Source organism: Protopterus annectens, chromosome 1.part2, assembly GCF_019279795.1.
Source record: "Protopterus annectens isolate FY-2018-M chromosome 1.part2, PAN1.0, whole genome shotgun sequence".
Lineage (NCBI taxonomy): Eukaryota > Metazoa > Chordata > Ceratodontiformes > Protopteridae > Protopterus > Protopterus annectens.
In genome coordinates, this window is record NC_056727.1 from 811,771,297 (window position 1) to 811,795,425 (window position 24,129).

Here is a 24,129-nt window from a genome sequence, read left to right on the forward strand (position 1 = left end):
ACAGTGTGGAAATAAGTACATTTCCTAACCCCTCTGTACCACGATCTCCAAGCAAAACATCAGCCTCACAACATCAAATGCACACTAACATTCACTGTTGTGGTGTCGACCATTTTTGGGTTAGCCTTCCATGAACTGGAAATTAGCTTTTTGACTATCATAGTTCAACTGAATGCTATCCAAAATTGTGATAGTAAATATGTATATATATATATATATATATATATATATATATATATATATATATGTGTGTGTGTGTGTGTATGTGTATATATATATATATATATATATATATATATATATATATATATATATATATACATATATTAAATATATATATATATATATATATATATATATATATATATATATATATGTGCCAACTCCATAGTCTTCAAAAACATAACATATGGAAAACAAATGTACTGGCAGTGAAAATAGCTACTGGAAAGTCTAATTTCACTGAACTGTGCAAGGCATGTTGATTCTCTGTGGAGTCTGCTCATAATGAGTAGTACATCAGACTTATATGGATTCTGGATGATATCCCAGATAAAATTATCCAGTGCAAACTTTCTACCCCAGGGCAGGTCACAAGTGGATATAACCTGGCGGTATATTACAAGGCTTTCCTCATTTAACAAGCACAAATAATGCAAAGCAGAAAAAACTGACAAATGACTCTTAGCAGTCAACATCAACTAAACCGGGGGGGGGGGGGGGGGTGTTGTTTAAAGAAAAAGAGTTTTGTTTTCCAACTAACTTCATGATTTAACATTCTACACTTGTGTACTGTACACTACTGTTACAATACTTCAGCCATCTAAGTTTATTTTGTCAATGTTTGGTTACTGCTTGCACTTGTTGCAGTTATTTCTAAGAAGACAGAGGTCCTGCCACTACATAAAGATATGAAGAATATAAACATGCATGTTCTCATGACAATGAATAACCAAGAGTCATTCAGAAAGTACCACTCACCAGAAGAGAAAAATCCCCAGTGGACTACTTATCTTAAAGCAGGAGGAAAGAACCTTGCAGAAAATGAGCTGACCAATGGGCTGTGAGCATCTGATAACGGTGAAGCACATCGGACTGAATGGCAAGAAAGAACTGAAGATGGTGCCGACAGACACCCTTCTTACACCCTGACATCTGAAAGTCAGTCTTTGGATGTCCATCAGCTAAAGATGTAAAGACTCTGGAAATGGGGCTGGTCACAGGCTTCTGTACAGCAGGAAGACTGAAGATTCAGTACTTTTTTGTATAAATAATTGTTTAATTATTACTTTTTTATACTAATTAATTCTACTGTTGGTTTACTTTATAAAATTTTCTTTGAAACTATTTTAACCTATGGCTCAGGTCTTCATTGAAGTCTCAGTGGATCACCCTGCTTACCCAGTTAAAAAAGTCAAAAAATAATGTAGTAATATTAATTATTATTAAACAGATGTATACTGGCTGGAGACAGCAATTTGCATGCTCATTATAAATCAAGCATTACCCAAAGGAGTAAGTCCAGTCAATAAAACACAACTCTGCGAACAAAAATCGATTCAAATGTAATTGTATAAAAAAGCTACAACCGCCATCTTCCCTATGTGGCTAAGGGGAGAAACAACAGTCAGAAAGTAAAATATCTTAAAACGCACTCGCTCCCTCCCAAATGTTGCAGTATTACTCTTTGGAACAAAACAAGACATATTTTTAATATGAAAAAGAAGAGGAAGGGCTTATCAGGACATCAGAAGTGGGTGACCATCATAACTCAAACAGCTGGATGCAGACGCACTCTTGATTCCCTTTGAAAGTGGCATCAAATGCATTAAATTGAGTTAAGCGCTGGCATGTACATGCCCAGCATATGCAAAGTATATCACAAAGTCACCCTCTAGATGTGAAAAGGTGTACGATGAATAGGATTTCACTGGGCATTGATATTATTTTAGAAAGGTAAAATAATGTATTTTTTTTAAATAATATCATTGATAATGACAGTAGCTCACACTGGCATATGGACAATGTAGGATTCATGCATGCCTGACTTTGTCTGAACACTCGAGCCTCTACCTCATGATCAAAGCATGCCAGCTGTTGGTAAATCCTGTATCACCCACAGCTGAACATCAGCTATTGCTAAAAATAAATTAACAAATGAACTTTGCTAATCACTTATGTACACTATGCAGGTACTATTCAGAAATGATTTTATTTTCTGTCATGAAAGAGTGGAGTTAACATGAATGTAATGTGGCAGGGACAACAGTAAATATTTATCTTTTATGTTTATGGCTATTAACTCACTGTTGTGCTAACTAACAACCTAATCACAGTCTTCATTCAGAAACAGTAGAAGTGACTCATCTGAAGACTAATCATGCACCTTTAATAAGCTGCAACAGTACAGATGCTAAATATAGACAACTTCTTTACTGCATAGTTACTTTTATATCTCTTAATGTACATCTATCAGTCCCATTCTTTTATTAGAAAAACATAGTAGGAAGTGTAAACTTTTAAATATAATTCATATGAAAAGAATATGCATTATACTTAAAGTGGAGTACTTGTTTTCTCTTGGGTGACATTAATAACTTGATGCTGCTTTACTATCAAAATTGTGGCTTTAGCCAATGTTTTTGATCAGATCAGCATGTAAACTATGTGATAATGAACATGTCACTTCATCAAAAATGTGCTACTATATCACCCCTGAAAGGAGAGATGTATACCTTAACTGCTTAACAAACAAATTAAATAAAATGTGTTCCTGTTGCTACTAAATTACTTCAAGAAACCAATTACTTAAAAGAGGAGTTGGTAATGTTTTGTTTCCTTGTGATATCCACAGAAAAAAATGGATGTTGCTGGTGTGTTCTTTGAAATTAAATGCTCTTTTATTCTACATAAGAGCTATAGCAGGATATTTATTATTCTGCATTTGGTACTTGTTTTTTCATAAATATGACTTGTACAAGTGAAAGAAGCAAGATTAGTCAGTACATCTTCCCATGGGAATTTCTTATTTAAAGGAGGTTTACACCAACTGGGAATCAACTGTCCTGGATATTAAAATCTGTTTGGCATAGTCATAGTTAACAAAGTTAGGTACAGCACATACAAAAATAAATGTTGGTAGCGGTACTATACAGGTGTTAAAATGGATGCCTCCATGGTAATCAGACTACAAGATCGCCCTGCAATGGATACAACGTATTATACAGATGGCAAGTTAATGTTTGCAGTCAAATCGGTCTAAGTGAAGGCGTAGATAACAGCTTTAATCAAATGCATTAGTAGGCATTAATTCCTCCATCTCTGGTTTTCATGGAAATCAAAATGCTTCGGTATGATATATTAATTCCTATAATATGAGACAATAAATAAGGATATAAGGTGTTACGTTATTAGCTCTTAGACTGTGCATACAATATGACTTTACTTATTGATATGAAAATACTATAAGGTGTCAATCTCTTAAAGATACATATACTACATTATATATCGCATGTTTTCAAAAGAAAACATATATTCCATATTTTTGAGGTAGACATTTTGTAATACATTGAGAAATGCATAATAGACTGATCTGGTTTCACTTCATATAGTTCAATTAAATATTAGATTGAACTTTCAGCATATAAATATATTTCCATACATAATGTGTATTTATGAATAAGAAAATGCCTTTTTATTAGCATTTATTAGCAAATCATCATTGTTTCATGCATGGTCACTGCATCTAGCTTGCTTTTCAAGAATTTTCTAACTCTAAAAAACAACAAGGATGGGGAAATACACCATACAAAGATGGATCTACTTCTTTATTTTGGGATATCTAAGATTTCAGCCCTGTATGATGCTCTGCTAACAATTCCCTCTTGGAAAACACTGTGGATGGCTCTTCTGATACTTCAACCTTAACGCAAGTATCTTAGATAACGCTTATCTGCCCCTTACTCTTAAACTGAGACTCACTATTTATCATAAGCAAAGCTCTTCTGTTTCTTCTCCACAGTCTAATACTCTTGATATCCATAGTATTTACCCATATGATCTTAGTTGCTCATGTTTCCACAAAACACCCTTTTCAAATTGTTACTCATAACAACAGCTGAAGCTTCACCTTGTCTCATTCCTTTACACCAGGAACAGCCATGGTTTGTCTATAATAATTGGGCTGTTTTTGACTGATTTTGTTTCACTTTTTGCATGTTTTTTGTCTTCATGTGTAACACTGAAGCAGACATAAGAATTATGCTCTTCAGAATGTGACCCATCAGCAATAGAACAAGTAACAGACCAACTGCCTGAAATGGATATTTTTATATTCCAGTAATGTTATGTGAAGTCAGTGTTCTGTGAATTCTTCATCAACTGTTTTGTACTTTATACTCTTCTTTCAGTTTCTTTATCAAGTGAGTCACAGTTTGTACTGTTCTCTCAGCTTCACCATTCAACTGTGTACAATTAGGAGTGCAGTAACATGCTGGATGTTCCACTTAAATGCAGAGCTCTTAAACATCAGTGCAAGCATACAGAGAACCATTGTCTCACAACACACATCTCATATACTATCAAATTGTTGCTTTGACTGCACTGGCCACCTCTTGTGTAATAGCAATAGTTAACTATACATCCTCAAAAACTTGTAACACTAATCCTTAAACATAAAATAGGTATTTTCCTAATACTGGAATAGAGCTTTACCACTCCTCCTCCTCTACCTTTCTTGATCTAAAAATGACACTATTGTTTCTCATCAATTATTACTGTGATAATCACTGCACACAACATAAGTTTGAACTGCTTGTTTTGCCTGCATGGATATTCTTTGGCCAAAATAACACACCACATTTTCATTCTCTCTGCTTGAGTATTCCCAGATTAGACTGATGTATTCTCTAGCATTTATCCTTTCACTGTGACAGAATTATCAGTTTGGCTGCTTTGAACAACACACCTCACAAGTAGCTAACCTCTTCTATAAATTAAATAAATGCTTAGTTTCCTTTCTAATAACATTTTTCTATTCTAGTCAATCTTCATGGCAACTTCTTTCAGCAGTTTCATTTCTGAATCTTCCCAGTACATTTCTGAAACAGTTAGTTAAAGCTTCTTATCTGTAAATGATGACTGTGGTGTGATCCAGTTAACTTCCAGTTCACTTCCTAGAAGACTCTCTTTCCATTCTTGTATCTGCTAGTATTTAGAGTAATAAAGTCTTGAATGTCTGATAGAAGGAATTCTTTAAAGTATTTTAGTTTTGTGATGTATGCAGGGATTCTTTTAATCTGAACATTATGAGTTGTTTTAATTAGTAACTTAACAGTTATGGAGTTGTGATCTGATAGGGTGCAGGAGATAACCTTTGTTTTTGACAAGCTATTAGTCATTTCATTAGATATAAGAACTCTTGTCTATTCTAGAATGAGTATTATGTTTATGAGAGTAGAAGGTATAGAATATTGAGTTCAGTTAAGCAAAGTTATTGATATCTTTCAAAACATATGTCAATAAAATCCTTTAACAATTTAGCTGAAGTACAAATCCTCCTTTTACCTCTAGTATTAGTGTCTTTATCATTTAATATACAGTTAATGTCCTCTGCTGTTATGATGTTGCCTTTAGATACGTTGATAATCTGATTTAAATGTTGTTTAACTGTGTTCATCCCAATAACTGGTAACCAATAAATATTTACAAGTGTGAATATTTTCTTGTTCATTTCTATTGTAACAGAGCAAAACATTCATTTATCATCTTTATATACTTCTATTACCTTAGGGAATGGTATTGTATTGCTCCATAATATGGCTACTCCTCTTTTCTTTTGATAATGTTCTGAGCTTGATATTACAGTATAAGATTTGGTATTACGTTTGGTTATATCATCAGATATTAAGTGCATTTCTTGTAAAAAAACTAAATGTGATTTATGTAATTTAAGATAGTTGGATAAACTTCCCCACTTACAAGGATTACTTAAACCATTAATATTAATTGAGATGCCATTTAGAAGAAACAAATATAATTGTTTATGTGGTTTAAATATATGCTGACCATTAATACTTTATATGTATAAAAACACATGAGGAATTCCATCATATGCCAAATGATTGATAGGAATCAATAAATCAAATGATGATCAATCGGTAATATTTTTAAATACAAAGATGTAGTGGACATCTGTAAAGATTGTAATAAACATTGAATACATAAATGTAAAAAATTTAATTTAACAACACCCTTTCTGGAGTTAAAAACTCCTAATTCAAGTAGCATACACTACTCAAATTAACCACCAGTCTAATACCAACAGCTAAGCAGCTACTGCCAACATAGATATTATCTTTGAATATATATATATATATATATATATATATATATATATATATATATATATATATATATATATACAGTAGAAATTCTCATCAATTTTTATAATAAACTAACCTACCAAATCAAACTCAGTTTAAGTGTAATCATCTTACTTACTATTTTCATCTAAATATTTAAAGAACTATAACAAGGATTTCATATATTGATTTTTTTTGCATTAAAATCAAACAAATTAAATAAGTTCTGTAAAGAGTACAGTAATAATATATCAATAGGCAAAGGAAACTCAATAATGTTTATCAATCAAGGAGTGATTATCAAATAGTAACTGTAACTTAAAGAAACTATAAACCCTGAGTTCTGTAGTTAAGTTTAACTAATATATTCTAATATACAATTAGAAATTTCAAATACATTTAAGCTATACACAACCTTCTCAGTACTTCTCATGGTATATACAGCATTTAGTACCTTCATAAGTGATATTCACTTATATGAATGTTAATCATGTGTAAAATATGTCACTGATGATACTAATATAACATATTACTAAAATAACAACAATATATTGAGGTTATTGTTAAATGAAATTGTAGTCTGAAAATGTTATATGAAAGCATTTGCACATAATCTGCTGGTTTGACTTCATATTGGGTAATATAGCTCACTACATTGTATATAATCTAGTGTAAATCCTAAAAAAGTAAAAAAGAAGTGTTTTAAATGTGAACAAGCACTAAAGTAAACGATAAATACTATGGATGAAAAACGGACTAAAGTAAGCATAAGATAAACAAATATTAGGTATGTGAAACTTTTATATATCCTGTAACAAGTATCATTAAGCATTTGGCTTAACTAACAAACTAGATAAGCTGTGGCCCACAGAGTATATGCAAGACTACACAAACCTATAGCATGTAGTATAAACTAAGGACATGTACATCATGCTGTCATACTACTACATACAAAATACATTCAGTAAGCCATTGTATTATTTTGTTGTAATAATCCTATTTTGTAATTGGATTCTGTTGAGCTTGTGTATATGGATCAAGCTGCACAGTCAAATGGCTTTTGTAACAAAATTCAAATCTCTGCTTAAAAATACTATAATTTAAATCAATCAACCACAGTTAAAATAATGCTTGCACTAATAACAAATGCCTCTAATTAGATAAATATTTAAACATAGACATTACAGAAATCATTTGGAACATTTCACTATGCTGATATATTAAATGCATATGGAGAAAAAGCAGAAGATATGCTGTGACACACTACGAGATGTTCATGATTTTGCTTTGCTAATTATGAAATGTTTAGCACCATAAAAACAAGATCACGTAAGTCTGTATCAATTTACTTATTATATTATAATTAAAAGAAGTTACTTTAGATGCTGATGTTGTTTAAATCCTTTTATAAGGTTCTCGAACCCATTCAGAGTTTCCATCAGTGTTTCAACATTCCATCCTGTTAGTGCAACCATAGATCAGAGATCATAGTTCACAAGATGTCTTGTCACATGCTAATGATATTTAGAGAAGCGATTCAGTCTCCTTATGGCTCGAGACAAGGTTTCACAAGCTCAAAGTGAAGAAAAAAGAAACTCAATAGCCAAAGCGGGAAACTGTAAGTGTTTTAAACAATTCTGTACATTGGAATGGCTTGTGTGGCTCCAGGAAGCTTGGTGAAAGCCTGTTTTGTTATTTAAGTGCTAAAACACATGTATTAATAAGTCCCTATATGAAAATCCGGATTAAATATCAAACCACATAAAAAGTACACATAAATCATCAATCCAGATATATAACAAGTTAAAACTGATCTACTATGTTAAGCAAGCATTTCTATAAACATCACCAGCTTTCCTCCTATAGTATTCATTTTCCTGGTGTAAAGTACTACCCCATTTTTGACAACAAAAGAACACATTTTGCTCACCTGTGTTTAAGTCCATAAATCAGTGCTATAAAGGAGATAACCAGAAGCCATTTATAACTTACATTAAGCAATTGAAAAGCTAAGTAAATAAAAAAAGGCAGATTATTCATTTTTTCAGCTTCTTTTCCTTTTCAGAAGTTTTCCAAGTACCATTTTCTGCTATTCTTTTAAAGCTTGCATTAGCCCATTCCATTTCTTCTATTTTGTCAAGAATTGTATTTGTTCTAATAAATGAGTGAGCAGCATCCAAGTCTTCAAATGTTTTTGAACCATCTTGTAAAAAAATTTTCAGTCTGGCCTGGGAACAGCAAGTGGGTTTTTATCTGACTTTTTTAGTTCTTTAATTAAGGGCAAAAACATTTTTCTTTAAGCTATAACCAATGGTGAGTAATTACTGACAAAATGAATAATGTTATCATTTATTTTAATGAGAGCTTTAGCCCAATCTGTTTTTAAGATTATTTCTTCGTCATGTGAAGAAAGAAATCTCACAATCACAGATTTAGAAAAATTGTTCTTACTTGTTTTAGATGATACTAAGGATCTGTGCGTCATTTTGATACCATAAGATACAGTTTCAGGGAGATCCAGGACTTCATGCAGACAGGAAGTTGGAAAATTTGCCAAGTTGTTACCTTGTATGTTATCAGGTAATCCAAAAATTCTAATATTGTTTCTGTGTGACCGTTTTTCTAAATCATCCACTTTTGATTGAGGTACGGTATTTTGTTTTAATAAAATTCTGTGACAGTTTTTCCTTCTTGTAGCTTGCTGTCCATATCATTAAGTAGTTGTTCAATCCAAGTGATTTGTGTTTTCTGTTGCTGGAGCTCTTCGTGTATAACTTTCATTTGTTTGTAACATTTCTCCTTAAAATGATCTAGTATTAAGTCCATTTTGTCAATTTTCACTGACAAGTCCTAGATATGGAAAAGTAGAGTGTAGTTCCTTTTTGAGGAATGTTTCTTGACGGTTAGCTTTAGAGGAACTTATTCTGAAGACCAGTGATGAAAAAATTATCCAGTAAACTTTTGACAGGAAAAAAATCTAAATTTATTTAACATTTTTATATGCTATCCTAGAATATATTTAGGAGAATGTATTAGTGAAAAAAACACTTCTAGGATAGTTTTTATCAAAAAGACCCTGTCATAAAAATATTGAAATGACAGAGCTGAAAAGAACTGTTGCTATTCAGAGCACATCTTGGCCACTCCCCCAATAAGATTCTTTTTCAACACAGAAAGTAGAAAAAAGAGGCAAGAGGCAAGCGGTACGCTAAAAGGAAGAAATCTAAACTGAACTTGGAAGGATTAAAGAGGAAAAAGACTGTAGCTGACAAAATAGCTGAGACTTTGGAAGTACAGAGACAGCTAGATTAGAATTATATGCTTACAATGAAATAAGTGGTGAAAACAATGATATTAATAAGACTAACAGTGATACAGATCATTCCTTCGTAACAATTTAAAGAGCAGACTTTACTGAATTAGAAGCAGAAGATTCTTCAAATTTGGTCAGAAATTATATGATATGATAGTAATTGGAGATTAAATTATTAAAGGAACTTATACTTACATTTGTTCCAGCGGTAATAAAGATGAATATAGTCCAATACCACCCACAAGGGCAAGTAGAATATAAATGAAAAAGTAACCACAAAGAACACTTCACCGCCCAATGAAGAGCAAAAAACCGTTTATTCCATCACAAATACGACTAAGCGCTTTCACCAGTAATCTGGCTTCTTCAGAGTCGTTATTTAAAATTCCCCATCAGTTTAGACATAGACTGTGTTTTTAAGAGATATACATTATTAATTGAAGGGTGGCTGGTGTTTTATCCAATGGGTGTGAAATCTACAGTTTAAAAACTGATGGGGAATTTTAAATAACGGCTCTGAAGAAGCCAGATTACTGGTGAAAGCGCTTAGTCATATTTGTGATGGAATAAACGGTTTTTTGCTCTTCATTGTGCGGTGAAGTGTTCTTTGTGGTTACTTTTTCATTTATATTCTACTTGCCCTTGTGGGTGGTATTGGACTATATTCATCTTTATTACTGCTGGAACAACTTTGCTTCCAAGTTGAGTGAGAGCCAACATAGATGGAGGTGATTTTGAAGGAACTGGCCACCGTTGTGGACAAATTAATCAAAGTATGTGCTGAGAAGCAAACAGATGATGTTGGAATGCCTAGCGGTTCACTGGTTAGTCTGACCGACTCAGAGGTGCGCTTATTAACTTTACATTCTCCTCCAAGTTCTATTCCATTAGGACAGCGTTCAGGGGGTAATACTTTTGCTGGTGTTGTTAGTTCACAACATGGGAATTCTAACAACACGCATAGCACGACGGCAGGTGAGGTTTCAAATAGGAGAGCACCAGAGAGGCGTTTTGACCTCACTTCCTGGTTTCAGGCACCACTGTTTGGTGAAGCGGCAATAAGCGACATTAGATCTCAATCGTTTCCATGTCTAAAGGAACAGGTTTCTCAGTACGAGAAACTATGTATAAAATACCGCGCTATCCAGTTAGACACTTTGTTTTTGAAGAAATCTAGGGAATTGAATCAAGTTCCCAAGGGCCTTCGTATTTGGAAGAGGCCAATGGGAATTGACGTGGGTTCTGTTGCTTTCAATGAGTTGATAGAGTTGTACAATAAAACGGGAATGGATATGCTCAACATTATTTTAAGGAACAATGAGGTAAAGCTGATGGGCCTAAAAGAACAGATTGGTCGATTGTATGTGAGTATTACCTCTGATTTGTTGTATGAACACTATCAATCTAATATGAAAAGAGCATTTAGAAGCATTGAGTCTTTTGTTGCTAAAAATATGGCGGTGAAGCAAAAGAAACTTGAGAGGGACACTGTAGAATATAAAAACAAAAGTGCATATCCCCCTGGTGTAAAACAGCATGGATTTGCTAAGGAAAATGAGAATACAATGCAGAACTTTGATGAAACTGACAATGTTGATAAGTCTCTGTTGGGTGAGGATTTTTTAGAAATGGACAATGGTCCACGGAGATCCAAAAGTATACGAAACAGGGACAGAACAATGGGGGACTCACAGAGGTTCTACAATCCTCGGGGGAGGAACAGGGGAGGGAGATATCAAATTTAAATGTTAATGAAAACGAAAATGTCAATCTAAGTGAAAATGGAGATGAGTTTTGTAACGCGATATGTGATTTTTCCAGCATTAGGAGTTATGACAACGATGTATTGACTATGTGGAACAATGATTTACCTTTTCATTTGGAATGTTCAGATACAACCAATATACAAGCTTGTGTTTTTAATGATGAAACAGAAGGTATTGAAAATTGCAATGCTGGTGATTTGCCTGCAACTGTTGGTACAAAAGAAAGGATACAGGTTATTGAAGGGTTTAACCACCAAATATTGAAAAAGAAAGGCTATTGTATTTATAACTACACCGATTTAGTTATTGGTGACACCTACTTTGAATTATTTTGTAAAGGTGTGAACTTTGTACCCATGTTTAAACTTGATATAGCTCAAGTGTTTATTGACTTTAAGCTCTTTACTCGACAATTGCATTTAAAAATGCTTTTTGCACTCAATGAGAAAGTTAATAATAGAAGAGATGTGGGATCAGGTGCAGGTACACATGAGCTTAAAAGGAAAAGTATGTTCATCCCCCCTGCAAATCCAGATATACTGGTGTTTGAGAAAATAGTAGAACAGCAGTTTAGGAGGGGTTTGAACAGTTTTTGTCTGGCTGAAGATAATCTTTCACAGCAGGAGAGGGAGCTTATGGATTCCCTTATGAAAACTGGTGAATATAGATTTATGAAACCGGACAAAGGGGGAGCTACGGTGATTATGTCTAAAATTGGCTACATATCTGAGATCAGTGTTATTTTGAACAATGATGATACTTATGTTCATGTTTCGAGAAATGAGATTAACAGGGCATACACCAAAATTGATCTATTTTTGTAAGATGCCTTATTTCTGGGTACAATCAATGAGGTGGAATTTGATTTTTTAAAAGTGAATTTTCCAAGGATGCCTATTTTGTTCGGTATCCCTAAAGTTCATAAAGGAACCGACAAGCTACAATTTAGGCCGATTGTGTCTGCCAGGGGTTCTAAGACTGAACCTCTGGCAGCATACATTGATACCAAAGTGAAACCCGTTATTAACGGAGCAGAGCATATTATTAGAGATTCCTGGCATTGCCTTGACAGGCTTAAACAATTGGAGACTGGAAGGTGTGAGTTTGGATTTTTAACCATAGATGTTGTGAATTTGTTCTCTATAATTCCACATCAGGTAGGATTAGATATGTATTATGACACATTAATTCAAAGTGGCTTGATTGATGGATCAAAGGCCAATTTTTTGCTTGAACTAATGGAGTTGGTGCTGAAGAATAATTTTATTGGTTTTGAAGGTGATTTATATCAACAGGTGTCTGGGGTAGCAATGGGAGCAAAATGTGCCCCGGTTTTTGCCAATGCTGTTCTTCTCACCTGGGAAAGGGAACATATTTTTTCATCCAAAATATGTTCTGATAATATTTTAATGTATAATAGATTTTTGGATGATATTTTGATTTTATGGAAGGGAGATGAACAATCTGCAGTTAAATTTGTTGAATACTTGGGCAAAACAACTGAGTTTTTGAAATTTACATTCTCTTGGAGTGTTGACAAGATTAATTTCTTGGATTTAATTATTAGTAAAAAATGGGGGGCTTTGAAAGTAACATCTATAGAAAGGAAAATTATTCTAACTCCCTGTTGCACTTTAGCAGCTGTCATCCCTTGCATCAGCATAAGGTAGTGATCAAGGGGCAGATGGTAAGAACATCGAGGTTGGTTAGTGACGAGGCTACCTTTAAGATGGAGATATTCAAACTCATTGGTATGTTCATGGACCGTGGGTACTCTTTGAAATTGCTGTTAAGTATAAAAAGAGATGTATATAGGAAAAGGGGTGATAAATATGCCCCAATTTTGCTTGTAGGGGTGACATCAATGGAAGGAAACAATCCAAGTAATGTGGACAAAACTGATGAGGCGAGACTTGTAATGAGATACAGCAACAAGACACCTGAGTTGATGAATATGGTTAGGGATATTTGGAAATGCTCCTTTAGTGAAGAAGTGAAGAAAATCGTAGGTAAGGATCCAGTTATAGTTTACAGTAGGGGTGAAAACTTGAAAGGCCTCTTTGAAAAGAAGGGGAAGAAGTATTTGAAATCTGCTATGAAGAAATGTGGTTTTTGTAGATGGTGCAGGTTCATCAATGAAGGTAGCTATGTATGTGTGGGAGGGTACAAATTTACAATTCCCTGCCCTGGTCAATATAACGGTAGCACTAAAAATTTGGTTTATGTCACGACATGTACCTCCTGTGAGGCCCACTATGTTGGGAAGACTATAAGGAGGCTGCGTGACAGGGTTGCAGAACATGTGAGATCTATTAGTAAGGGTGACACACACAATGCATTGTATCTGCACAGTACTAAGTGCACAAATTTTAAAAAGTTTGTGTTTTTTATTATAGGACGTGTTGTAGATTATGAACAGGGGGGTGATATATCTAGTAAGGTGGGGACATTGGAGACTGAATGGCAAATCAGATTAGATGCATGTAGGCATCCTGGATTGAACGACAATATCTCACTTAAACCACTGCTGAAATTGAGATCCCAGCAAATTTAAAATTTTAAAATTTGACAGGTGTAGTGTTCAAAACTCACCACATTTGCATGATTAGTAGTTGAGCATTTTGACATTATGTTAATACACCAGTAACAGTATGAATTTTTATGTTTGATTGTATTTATATATTTATTTATATTTCTTTGTATATTTTTATGATATTGTAGAAATTCTATGTTCGACAGGACATAGACTGTGTTTTTAAGAGATATACATAATTAATTGAAGGGGGGCTGGTGTTTTATCCAATGGGTGTCAAATCTACGGTTTAAAAACTGATGGGGAATTTTAAATAACGACTCTGAAGAAGCCAGATTACTGGTGAAAGCGCTTAGTCGTATTTGTGATGGAATAAACGGTTTTTTGCTCTTCATTGGGCGGTGAAGTGTTCTTTGTGGTTACTTTTTCATTTATATTATACTCACATTTGCAAGTATGATAATGAACATTGAATACTGTTATGCCTCCTAGAACCAAAAATACAGGATATGAGTAGGGTCTTAGACTTCCTTGACGTAAGGAAGCTTTTATTCAAGCTTGTTCAAATGGTCTCATTTGCAAGTATGCAGTGACTGTTAGCGGGGAATGTATAACCCTCTTAGATAATACAGCTTGTACAGGTGTTAGGACCTCTTTTTCATAAATACCATACAGAAAGGAAAATTAGGTCAGCATGAACAGAAAGATTTTTGGGTAAACACCTACATGAAAAAATGGTCCATTTTTAAACGTGGGAGTCTGTAGAACATCCATGCCTAATTTTGGGTGCGGGTCTATATTATACACTCGAAGAACCTTTTCTTCGAACACATAAACAGTGCCATGTAACTGTGAATGGCCACTTCCGCAAATTTTTTTTAAAACCATAATAAGTGGGGGGCTTCACCCCCCACACCCCCTAACTAAATATAACAACTCAGAGATCACTCTACATTGGAGAAAATGGCAATTCCCGATAATGGCCAAACACATTTTTTCACAGGTAAAAATTTGCAGAAGTGGGTGTACGCAGTTTCCAGCATTCGCACTTTCCGTGTTGGCGTTTAAGCGCACAATGAACACACTCTTCGAGCTTCTAATATAGACCCTTTGGGTACACATGCATTGAAACAGGATGGAGTTCACATGTTAAGACAAGGGAAGAATACAGTATTTGGCTAACAAAAGAATTGTAACAGTTCACAGACAGCAACATTTCATTTTTATGTGGTGGTTGTTAATGCTAGTAGCATAAATTATAGTATTTTTCTGGAATATTTGTTACATTCACATAATATTGATGTTGCTATTGTTTCTGAAAATGTTAAAGAGCAATGACTGGAAACCATTGCTGTCACAGTATGTTTTTCTCTGTAACATACATTCTAACAAAATCAGGTGGAGATGTTATACCAATTAAAGATTGTTATGAAAAATGTGATTATAACATTTTTGATGATAAGCCCAACCCTGTAACTGATTACAATTGTTGGAGTGTATAGAATTTGTGGATGACCTAGAGAAAAACATATATTAATTATATAAAATACAGGAGAGAAAATAATAGCAGATGGGAGACTTAAATTTCCCAGAAATAAACTGGAATAATAGTGATTCAGTAACAATAGTAAGGAGATTTGCAGTGTATATTAAGGTATAACAACTGTTACTGACTGTAAACAAACTTACCAGGGAATGGAATATACCAGATCTTGTCTGCGTTTTTAAGGTGATGACTGCTAACTTCATGTATAGTTTTACCACCTTTGATGTGCGGTTATCGTAGGATTATAAAGGTTAAACTATTCCTAGATAATTCTATCAAAGTGAAATCTAAACCAATACATGTAAGATTAACAGCAGACTATACAGAAGCAAACCATCACTATGGAAAACTAAATGGGAGTGATGCATTCAGTTGAAATACTGTCGAATGAATGTGCCAAGTTTTTAAAAACAAATTGCTTGAATGCAAAAAAAAATTTTAAAAAATATTTCACATCAAGGTCTAGGTACACAAGGGCAGGAACATATCTTTCCATAAGAACAAGAAAATTAATTAAGATGAGAATAAATAATAAAAATAATAAGAAACAGAAATGAGGTTGAACTATAACTTTAAAAAAATAAAAATAAACAAAAAGCCAGATTCAATAATATCTACACTAAGTATACACTAAATGTGTAAGTGTACTCACTCTGTATTGAATAACATCCCTACCACATTTTTTGTGCATTCTAGTCACTTAGAAATATTATACTAAGTGTATATGGAGTATACACTTTGCAGTAACCTTTACGAATCCTCTTCAGTATTTAAAGCTGCAAGAAAATCAGTAGGAAAACTAAAATTAGGAGGAAGAAGGTGTGAGTTATGCTTGTATTGTCTGTTCATTTAGAACAGAGTACACTTAGTTTACAGTTAGTGTAGGGGTTAATGAATTCCAGAGAAACTGGAGAGACAAATTAACAAATCTGAGGATAGTTTACATAAAGATATTGAGCGCTGTATGAAACCATTTTATAGATTTATAAGATGTGGTAGAAGTAAATACATATAAATCAATAAACTATGCATATGCTCTAAAGTTTATTTTCAGACACAATAGTCTGTAGATGTATTTACAAAATCTTATGCAAAACAGTTTGGCTCCACAAAAGGGGAGACATTTTGTCCTAATAACATCCAGGCAACTTCAGATACTGAAATTAAATTACATTATTTTGGAAAAGTACTATGCAAAATGGACCCACACAAAACATAGATAGGATTAGTAACAATGACCTGAGAACACTTCAACATGAATGTTCAGTACCATTGTATTTGCTATTCACTAGGTCATTTAACTAACGGAAGATTCCTCAAGGATGGAAACATGCACTTTTTAAACTTATCTTTAAGGGAAAGGGGACTAGGACAAACCCAGTCACAGAGACCCATAAGTTTATTTATTTTTTGTGGAAATCAAATGGATAAGGTTATTTGGGATAAATTATTGCAAGAACTGGAAAGGTTGGGACATGAAACAATATATCAGCATACATATGTAGAAAATAGATCTATAACTACCTTTACCTGATGCTCAATACTATAGTAACAGCTATAAATGAAAAATTGTGTTGCGATATAATTTCTATAGACTTAACTTCAGACACAAAACTCTGAACAATAAGTTAGAACAACTAGATATTACTGTAATCTTGATAAAATAGTAATGCATGGTTTATAAATTGGATATGGCAAGTATAAAGCAAACTGCCAGGTGAGATTCTAAGTTACAGTCAGGTTGTTCCACAGGACTCTGTCCTAGGCCCAAACTTATTTACATTGTATCTTTCAGACCTGTCTTTTTCATTCAAGATATTATATGCATGCAGATGACTTGAAAAAGGTAAACTGATTACATCTGTTACATATAGGGCATATCTGCAAAAGAACTTGACTAAATTAGCCATTTGGGCACAAGAGAATATGAAAATTGTTTGAACAACACATGCAGAATAATGTTCAGGAGAAGGAGTGAGGATTAAGGGAAGGAAGGAAATGAGCAATTTATGTAACGCTGGACTATGTAACTGGAAACATGTTCATGTGGTTTGTTTCATTTTATATGAATGCATGTTTGCCTATGTCTTAAGTGATAATTTAATAAAGGTTTTTATAAAACGTGAATTTTTAGTACAGCACACAGTGATTGAAATTGTGGATTTGTTTAATGATTTGAGTATATGGGTAGATCCAAATTTGAGTTTTTCTAATCGTATCAACCAATTGGTTAATGTTGTTGTGTCTTTTGGCTTATACCAGTTAGGGGTCGGCACAGAGGAACTCCGGTACGCTAATGTTTGGTAGTGGATTTTTACGTGCCGAGTTAACCAGCCCTGACGCACAACCTTCAACGAAGGCACGCTCATTCACGCATATCTCCACACAGAAGACGCTCTAACTGAGAATCGAACAGGACAACGTCTTGCTGTGAGGCGACAACGCTACTGCAGCACCACTACCGTGGGTGCATTAACCAATTGGTTAATAATAGTTAAAATATACACCATGTAAAAAAATGTATGCAGTCTAGGAAATCAGAAATTATGAAATCATTGTTTTAAGTTACATTAGACTTAAACTATAGTATGGACTAATAATAGCAGGAATACCTTATACAAAAAATAGCATTAATAAACTGAAAGGAGTACAGTGGGAAAAGGTTAGCAAGAATATGGATGTGAAAGTTTAAGATACTATGCAAGACTACAACATCTGAACTTGCACAGTGTCTCATATAGATATGTAACAGGAGACCTTATCTGTTGTATAGGGCATTTAGAAACAACTACTTCTGGTAATGTTTGGTGTTATCAAATAATAGTAGAGAGTCATCAGACAACCTTTGTAGGAGATTACATACGAATGTGAAATGTACTGATTAGTTCTCTGAGACAGTAGCTGATGCCTGGAATAGACTACCAAATTATACTGAAGCAAGCACTCATCATGCTTATTATTCACATCTAACTGCTAGAGTGACCACATATTGCTGCTACATGCAAAGTTTTGAAATAAAAGGGGAAAATGGAAGTAGGTTGCCAGGTTGTTCTTCATAGGTTTATAGGTGTGTACTAGGCTAATGGCCCTGTAGCCTTTAGAAGCCTAGCCCATAGGATTACCCTGGTATCGTTGCACCTGACATTAGTTCCCAGTGCCTCTGTAGAGTAGAACCACTGGAGTAATCCGCGAGGTGAATTTTCCACTTCCCATCTACTCATCAAGATTTCTCTTGAAGAGGGCCAGTGAGGTGCTCTGTTTGACATGTATGGGAAGTCTATTCCATAGTATGGGCAGTCTCTGGGTTATGAACCTGTCCCTCCAGCATGTTCTGTTGATTGTGGTAATGAGGTTGAGGTCTCTGGAGCATGTGGTGCAGAGGGATTGGGATTTCTTTAGATGTAGCATTTCTAACAGACCTGGGTCAGACATGGCTTTGTAAGTGAAGCAGAGATCGCCTATAAGTAGGCAATATGAGACAGAGAATAGTTGGGAGTTTTTTGTATCTATCCATATAGGACAAGTGTTTAAGGCCTAGGATCCTCTTTGTGAGGTACTTTTGCGGCCTCTCCAGTTGTTGCAGGTGTCTGGTGAGGTACATGCCAAATGGGGCATTGTACTCGATGATTGGCTTAATGAGGGAAGAGTAGAGGGAGACAATAACCTCCTTCTTCCCAGGTGCAAAACCCTCAGTAATGAGATGGGCCTCATCGAAGGACTTTCTGACCACAGTGGCAATGTGGTCGTCAAAAGAGAAGTTGCGGTCAACCTGTGTTCCCAGATCTCTTATAATGCCTTATGTGTTCAGTGGACTACCACTGATGTGGTAATTCATGGGAACCAAGTATTTCTCAAAGGGGATGATGACACATTTTTTGGCATTGAGCTTAAGGCCATGGTTCTGACAACAGTCGTTGGTCTCAGTGAGGCCTTTCTGAAGGATGTCAGCATCACTTGGGGAGTTAATAATAGCTCCTAACTTGCAATCGTCTGTGAACTGTGTTGGCCAGAGTTCCTTCGGGTTGGCCTGGACTTCAGAGAAGTAGAAAACAAACAGGAGAGGATCCAGGACCGAACCTTGTGGGATTCCACTTGTGACTGGTCAGCAGTCTGACTTGGAGTCAGCTACTTTCACACTGTGGGTTCTATCTGTGAGCCAGTTTGCAACCCACCTAGTGATATAGGGGTTGATGCCTAGCTTAGTGAGTTTTTCTATGATTCCTGAATGGGGAATGGTATCAAAGGCCTTGGCCAGATCAAGGAAGGCTGTATGAACCACCATGCATTCATCCACAGCTCTGGTGACGGACTCAAAAAAGTCAACCAGGTTGAGCAGGCATGATTTACCCTTCACAAAACTAAACTCCTTCACAAAACTAAACTGTGTGGAATTCTGAGTTTGGAGATTACCTCTATCCTTGTTTATTAAGTCCATGATGATGTGTTCCATAGCTTTGCATATCAGACTTGTCAAGCTAATGGGGTGATAGGTCCCAATCTGTAGTCGCTACTCCTTTGTGGAGAGGGATGACTATAGCAGTGCACCATTCGGTAGGGACAAAGCCTGAGGTGAGGCTGTGATTGAACAGGGCACACAGGTGAGGTTCCAGTTCACTCTGTAGTTCATGCAGAACACAGCCAGAGATATTGTCAGGTCCCATAGAAGCTGTATTCTTGGCCTTGGACAGTGCTGCTTTCACCTGTGCTGCAGTAATACTGGGTGCCTGGCAATCTACTGGTATTGTGATTGGTCCTTTTGGGGGGAGAGAAGGGTAAAGCTGGCACTGAATCTGTTGGCCAGTACATTGGTAATATCTGTTGGCTCAGTATAGGAGGTACCATTGTGCAGTAGTTCAGAGCAAATCTGGGTATTGCCGTGGAGATTCTTTACATAACGATAGATGGCCTTGTGGTTGTCTTTCCTATCTGCTGCAATTCTGTTTTCATGGCTAGCTTTAGAGGATTTGATGAGGGATCTCAACTTTTTGTTGAGGCTGATAAGGGAGTTTTTCCAGTCTTGGGACTTCACCTTATTCAGTATCACACTTGCATGTACTCACACCTATGGACGACTTACAGTCCCCAGTAAACATACTCATGTCTTTAGAATGTGGGACGAAACTGGATTACCCAAAGAAAACCTGTGAGAACACAGGAAGGACGTAGATTCTGCAAAGAAGGCACCCCAGCAAAGAACTGAAGTAGAGAACCTTTTGCTGTGAATTAGCAGTGCTACCCACTGCACCACTAGTTTAGTAATGTTTAAGAATAACTTGGACATTTATTAAGGGGATGACTGCTTTGGTATATATTTGCAAGCTAGAAGGCGTTACTGCCCATGCTTGAAATATCTCTGTGTATACATGCATGCATGCATATATGATAGTAAGCATCTCCACTTCAGTCTGATCATATCTTTTTAAAGCAGTCAGTAAGAGTTCATAAACTATACAAAACTACAAAACAGTTTTTATTTATTTTTTCTTCTACTGCTTGCACAACCACTGCACCATTTTAAATCAACTTTACTGTTTCACTGCTTTTGATAAACAAACTCTGAGCCCAATCTGAAGCTATCTTGGACACTGTTTCTGAAGAAATCTAGATTGTATACCATGACCTAAAACCATTTGTCTGTTCATAACTTGAAAATTGATAGACTGTTGGTAAATCTAATTAAAAGAACAAATAATTCCACAATCTTCTTGTTCTACAATTTAAGTTACTCCTTTTTAATGAAGTACAGCAAACTAGAAGAGCCACAAGGAAGTGAATATGTCTCATACCAATATGGCATCAATTAAAAGGCACAGCCTAAACAGATTCTAAAACATCACTCTTTGAACATTTATAGATGAGATTCAAATCATCCCTAACAATTCATTAAATTAATCAGTTCAAGTGAAAACATAATAGCCTATACCTGTATCTCAAATAACTCAGCATTGAAATCTGTCTGGTGAAATATCTTTGTATCCTTTCTAGTTTTTTATTTACATTTATATTTATAAAACACAATTCTGCACAGTATTCAGTCTACAGACTACAATCCCATCATTCCTGCTATGAAACCGATCTCTCATAATAACATACCATGTACTAACAAAACTAGCATTACAATGGAGATAGTTGTTTGTGATGACTCCCTGGTCTTTTATATTGTCTGTAACCTACAGAACAGAGTTGCCAACGGCATATAGGTAATTGTTACTGTTCCTGAAATACATGATCCTAAACTTGGTTGCACCAAAAAAATCTTCTTTGGGAAGTGATCACTGCTGAAGAGTATTTTAAATTTTTGAGGATTAGAATGTTCTTTTAAGCTACTGACAATTAATCCCAACTTGCAGTTTTCAATAAATTTGCTGATCATACCAATATATTGTACTCCATGGGAAAAAGGACATAAAGATACCAAATAAAAGTGATCCCAACATAGACCCTTGGGGGGAATACTCACATCATTCACATCTGAAAATGTATCTACACTTCTTACGTTATCTCTTACCATATAACCAGTTTACTATTCATTTTATTATATACCTGTCGATAAGGCAGATAACATAGAACACAAAACAGCTAAATGTCAAAAAGAGTCAAAAACCTTAGCCAGATTCAGATAAATAATGCCATAAGACAGACCTTGGTCAATAGTTTCAATTAAATTGAGGTAGAAATGTAGTGACTTTGTTAAGTATGATCAGCCAGCCAAGAGCTTGTGTTCACTCAAATCCAACCCCTACTCAAGTGGTAAGGGTAACAGCTGTAGAATATTTTTTTCTTTCACAATATTCACCTATTATACGACAAACTAATGGTGTAATAATTTTCAATTATACAGTTTTCCTCCTCTAAGGCAGGAACCACAGTGGCTTCCTTCAATGTGTTTTGTATAAAACCTGTAAAAATGGGCCATTTAAATAAATAACAAAAGCATGGAATAAGACCATACATCTCAATTTCTAGTGCAAGAAATCTGGACAGAGCCAAAAATAAAGGGTGACAAAAGCTCAAAAATAAGAACAGACTTTAAATATTTATTTTCTAAACTTAGAAAGTTGCTAGAATTACAGGTTTTGCATTAACATGCATTTTCCAAAGGATATGAAGCCTGAACCTCAAATGTCTGCTATTTTTAATTACTTCAGTCCTCAGTAATTTGCCAGAAAAACACAACTTTTATGAGGAATGGGCTGAAAATATGAGGCAAAAATTGGAAATTCTGCAAAAACCTTGACAGTTGAGATGCATGAATAACATTAACTATGATTTTTTACAAAAACGTAACTGTTCAGCCCATATGGTTTTGAACTTTCAGAGCTATTTTTCTTCTTACAAAATCACCGCACCACTACCACCATTTTAGCTGCATTAAATCAAAATATTACTGGATTATTCATATGAAAATACTTTGGTGTGGATCCTCGAAAGATTAATTGTTTAAGCAATTCCAAACCATTATTGTTTCTTAACTCAGTATGATGTAATATCTTATTCCAATAACTTACTTCGTGGCACATTTATATCAAACAGAATTACAAGAATAAACTTTGAAAAACACTACAGCACCTCAGAAATCTCATAATTGCTTGGTTATTTTCCGATGGAGGTAAGCAAACAACCTCCTACAGGTCACACCTTATGCGTTTTAAAAATAACCTATGCATCTCAGTTAAGTGACTATGATTGTACACATACTCCAGTTCAGCTTCAATAATTGTGTCTCAGTCTGTTCAGTAACCGAAACATTTGGTTACCTATTGAAATGGCAGCACTTAGAAAGCCAAGTGCAGACGCATGGGAAAGAAAGACCAAAATTGGAGGAGAAGAGAGAATCTTGAATATTGCTCTTAGGAGCAATAGGAGGTTACTAGGCTAATGACCCTAGGGCCCTTACAACCTTAGTCAAGTTTTACCCTTATTTCCACAATCAGCACCTATCACCCCTGTCCAAGACAGACATAGGTGGAACCCCTGGGGTGAATTTAAGGTTACCCATCCAATCATCTAGATTGTGTTTGAAGAGGGTCAATGAGGTGCTCTGTTTGACATGAACCGTGAGTCTGTTCCAAAGGTGTGGTAACCTTTGGGAGACAAATGTCCTTCCAGCAGGTTCTATTAATGTCACATACCAGGTTAAGGCCATTAGAGTGAGTAACCTGTGTACCATTTGACTTATGGATATGCAGCATTTCCAATAAAGCAGGGACAAAGACTGCCTTATATGCAAGGCAGAGATTGCCTCTGAGTAATCTGTAAGAAACAGAATAAAGTGACAGTGATTTCAGATTATTCAAATAGGACAGATGCTGAAAACCTAAAAAAGCACTATGGGGGAGGCAAGAGGCTTGGCCAGTAGCCGAAATCCCAGGGGTGACAGATGAAGACCATCTCTGGCAAAGCATCAAGGTGTGTCGATCATGTCATCCCAGGCTGACAGATACTGTATCCCATTGGAATGACACCAGAAACTAAGCCAATTATTGAAGTCAATCATTTTCTGTTTCTATTGAGGCATCATCCTAGGTGAAGGTAACATTCTGCTTAAGGCTAGGGACATACCAGCCTGAGACACTTAGTCTGAGAGCTCAATTGTTTCTCTCTTCATA

At 35.2% G+C, this 24,129-nt stretch overlaps 1 protein-coding gene across 5 annotated transcripts in view; it reads right to left on the reverse strand.

Annotated features, from left to right (window-relative positions):
• The window catches only part of LTBP1 (latent transforming growth factor beta binding protein 1), a 2,555,437-nt gene that overhangs the window by 717,596 nt on the left and 1,813,712 nt on the right, over positions 1-24,129 (reverse strand). The window lies entirely within an intron of this gene.